The sequence below is a fragment of the Aegilops tauschii genome, chromosome 3 (assembly GCF_002575655.3).
Source record: "Aegilops tauschii subsp. strangulata cultivar AL8/78 chromosome 3, Aet v6.0, whole genome shotgun sequence".
NCBI classification, from domain to species: Eukaryota; Viridiplantae; Streptophyta; class Magnoliopsida; order Poales; family Poaceae; genus Aegilops; species Aegilops tauschii.
Genome location: NC_053037.3, coordinates 247,876,730 through 247,881,138, shown reverse-complemented (window position 1 = coordinate 247,881,138; position 4,409 = coordinate 247,876,730). Strand labels below are relative to the sequence as shown.

Sequence of the window (4,409 nt, the reverse complement as noted above, 5' to 3'; positions counted from 1 at the left end):
AACCACCTGCCACCGCCACCCTGTGTTGGCGGTGCTGTCGCACGCCGCCCACTTCTTGAGTCGCCACCTCCGCAGGCAATGACACCAACCATCCCTCTAAACCCTGCCACCATCACTGGTGCCTTGAGCTCCCGCACTCGTCCATTAGCCCCTTGCCTCTCGTTTCGCCGGTGACAACCCGTTGTTGCTATTGTTCTTCTACCTCCCACCGCCTACCTTTTTATTCGTTCACCATATCGACCCACCCAAGTCTACCTGCCCAACCATTTGCCATTGCCACCGATGGTCAGCAAGTGTTGTCATGCGCTACCTCGTGCTCCCCTACCCGAGTGGAAGCCCCTTTGCAAAAAAGAAGCAGTCCCCTCCGCCGCCGACAAACCCTTTAACCCTGCCACCATCTCTAGCGCCCGTGACCTCCCGCCATGGTTTTAAAAAGTGGATAGCGGGCTGGTAGCGGATTGGGCTCGGCATAGCAGAATGCGGATAGCGAGCGATATTGCGGGCGCTATGTCCGCGTAGCGGATTTGTAAAAACACTTGCAAATTTGAGAATATAATGTATATTTTTAAGCCGTTGACAACAATATGACACTTGAATTGAATAATCATCATTTATATAAGCATATAGACTGTAACTAGTCCATTTGGACAATATTCAACCATGCAAACAAAAACTATCAGTATGACACAACACATATACACTACAATTAGTCCATTGTACAATATTCAACCATGTAACCATGCAAACAAAGACTACCAACCAACCATACAAGTCGGACCACGACCATCATGCAAAAATAAACAGATCCAGTTCTGACCATGGACGATGCAACCATACAAGTGAGACCACGACCATCACGCAAAAATAAACAGATCCGGTTCTGATCATGGAAGATGCACAAGTCATTCGCAATCCTCATCCTCTTCTCCATTCAGATCCATGTACACTTCTTGGTCTTCTTAATTACATGTGCAGATAGTTGACTGAATTACCACTGCAGAAAAAAACATAAGGTATTTAACTGAATTAAAAGTGCAAATAGTTGATTTGTTTCATTTAGAATTGCCAGTAAACTGAATTTGTTGATACAGTACAAAAGATATTACAAGCAAACTGAATTTACAACTGCCAGTTGCCAAGTACAAAAGAAAATTACAAAAGAAATTTGACTGAATTTAGAAAGACAATAATGTGCAAGTTTCGTCAGCTACCGAGTTACAACAGAAATGGAACGGGAGGCACAACTATATAGTAATAATGTATTGTTCTATGAGCTGAGCTACCGGAGGCAAACAGGGATTACCAATTCCATCTTGTGCTAGTGCTACCAATGAGATTATGGAGTGTTCTATGATCTGAGCTCCTCCTAATTTTGTCTACTGTAACTGCAAGTGCTAAGTACTGACTACTAAGCTATGCATCAAATAGACTAACTGTAACTCTGCAAGTGCATCGATCGGAAAAAGGGTAAGTGCATCGAATAGACTAAGCCTAGTACAGTAACTCTGTAAGTGCATCGATCAGAGAAGCTGAGCTACAGGAGATACTATGAATCGATGAGTATAAACAAATAACAGAGAAAAGGTTAGCTGCCGGACAGAAGTAGTCGTCAAGCGAGGAGGTGCGGACGGGCTGCATTGGGACGTCGACTAGTAGGGCGTCGAACAGGGACCAGCGAGGTACTGCCCGCCGGCTTGCCGTGTTGTCCCGCACCGGCCAATCGTCCAACAGGGAAAGTCGTCGAGCAAGAGCGACGAGGTGGCCGTTGTGCTGGCTGCTCCCTCAAAGACCAGCAGGGGAAGATGGGGCTAGGGGAGCGGCGGCATCCGGTGACGGTGAGCCTGGATTTGCCTCTCCATCCGGCCACCGGCGTTAGCCGCGCGCCGCCGCCAGGGAAGTGCCAGCCGCCCATCGCCAGGAGAAGGGGATGGGATAACCGGATAAGAGGATTGGTGGTCTAATTTTTTAAGCTTTCCGCTATGCCCGCAACTGGCGCTACACAAAGGGCCGCTATTGCGGTCTGACAGCCCATATATCGGCCGCATCGTGCCAATCACTCTATTACCCAGCGCAGCTTTCGACTTGTAGCGGGTGGCCTGCGCTACCGCTATTGCGGCCGCAATAGCGTTCGGCCGCTATTTAAAACATTGCCTCCCGCACCCCACACCAATCCTTTAAGCCCCACCTCTCCTTTGCCTATGATGATGTGGCAAGCCGTCTCATCTTCGCCTTTGGTGAGGTCGTAATGAGCCATCGGCCAAGGATGCTGCAGCTTACCATCTTGGGCTCGGGGCTGCGTGTGCATTGCTACCGGAAAAAATGGTCTCATCGAGAGCAAAGCACGTACCAAAATCATCTTAATAAACATAAGTGTGTCAAAGCCTACTACTAAGCTCCAAGCAAATGATTTGGACAATATCTATGCCTGAGGGGAGCAGGAGTTTGACTGCAGACCGGCAGTGCAATACATAAAGCGTAAGATTCTTTGAACAAAAGCTTAATACTGCATCAATTCATTTGCATGAGGTCTAATTGAATATGTCAATTGGAGCGTCTAGACTGTCAAAAATGATTTAACTTGGCAAAAAAAAAAGATTGTTGGCCGGCCCGCAATACACATTTGCATCCCGTCATTCCTATCCGAACCGGCCATCAAATTCCGACTACCATCACTGAGATGAATGCATCATGCACGAGTAGACCAAATTGTATATATCCATTACACATGAATGCAAATATTAGATCCTTCAATCGTACCAACCTGATGCATCATCCATCTTAATCTGAATTTAAGCAACAAATTCATTACTTGAACTTGTCACCATCAGAAGGTACAACGTATAACTTATACCCTGAAAATCATGAAAGCAAGGACAAGCCCATGAAATATGCACCAACCACATTTGATTGCAGTTTGTACCAGAAATAAAGATAGGACAGGTTCTCTTGGGGATGATCTACAATGGAATTCACAAATATATCTGACATGACGACGTTAGTGAAGTGAAAATCGCATGTATGGAATTGCTAAATAATAAATTCATAATAATACACAATGCATTACACTAAGAAATCTCATGATATTTATTGTGCTTTTTCCATTGGTTAACAATATTTGTTTTGTACATAAATCATCCTATAAGAAGCGTTGTCAAGATTAAAGAAATTAAGATGGAAGCATCATGCCTTTTTTTAGTCGACACTTTGTTTTGAGAGGCTGGAAGGTAATCAAGAAAGAATCTCTAGAAGAATATGTTAGTATGTGCAGCCTATACCCGAGCAAGAAAAGCCACAGAATTTCGTGGGTTCCAGGCCCAAGATGAAGAGAAAAAGTAAAATCAAAATCTCTTCTTCAATGAGCACATAATTTTGTGGTATGATAATTTTTTACCAGACAAAATCAAATAACTATTTCAACTCAGTTTCGTTCCTCTGGTTTAGACTGGCTGTGAACTGAGTTACTGAAAAAACTCTTAAAATAAGACCTTACTGTTGATGTACCATATATACTTTAGATAAGCATGAGCTCGTATCTGATACTTCCAAAATCTAAGAAGCGACTATTTGAGCAAAAAGTATGGCTTTTTCCTTGTACTCCAAAATCAAAACTGATCTTAGCTCTATCAGACATTCCTTCAAAAGAAGAATGAAATGCGCTGGTTTTATATGAGAAAAATAGAAAGGGGAAACTGTTTGAAGGCTGAGGTAAATAAGAGAAAAGATATGGATAAAAAATTATGACATATGCTTTCTTTATTCACTTAAAATCTTGTGAAAACAGACATGGATACACATGAGTTGTTTTAGAACCTAGATGATCTGAATGAATGAGAAATAAATAGTTACATTCAACAAATTTCTGCAGAGTTAGAACCCAAGTTTTTTTTACGAATGGGATCAAGTAAAATGATAGAATAAGTTTTAGTCTAACTGAACTGTCCACTCCCCACTTAACTGTGCATGCAGATCATGTTACCTTTTGCAATGACATGGACTGTTGAGGTTACCTGTTTAGCACAAACAAGTTTCAGAAGTAAGCTTCTGCAATCAACAAGAGCCATGAAACAAAAATTAGAGAAAAGGAAAGGAAATTACTAATCAGAGGAGAAGAGCATTTGTAATCCAAAAACTTGGGTTCTAACTCTGCATTGGTTTGTCGCGTTGTGTCGCTAATCACGGTGCAAGATCATATGATGACGAGGAGATCCCGTACTTTTGTTAGGGTATATGTTGAGGATATAACCCTTAGAGTCACCCGCCAGGAGGGACCGGGTTACTCATAATGGTCATCACGCGAAGCCCAGTACCGAGCTTGAAGACGGCGGGTCAATGATGGGCCTAAGACCCGGAGATGGCTTAAGGCCTGTAGTGATAAACCGCCGTATGGCAAGACTTGTAGTGTAAGGCAA

At 43.3% G+C, this 4,409-nt stretch overlaps 1 long non-coding RNA gene across 1 annotated transcript; it reads right to left on the bottom strand.

Annotated features, from left to right (window-relative positions):
* Positions 1 to 596: 596 nt before the first annotated feature.
* LOC120976651 (uncharacterized) lies at positions 597 to 2,752 on the bottom strand. The gene is made up of 2 exons (XR_005772713.2): positions 1,599 to 2,752; positions 597 to 994 (listed from the first exon to the last, which is right to left on the bottom strand). It is a non-coding gene; the product is annotated as an uncharacterized lncRNA (long non-coding RNA).
* Between the last annotated feature and the right edge of the window lie 1,657 nt (positions 2,753 to 4,409).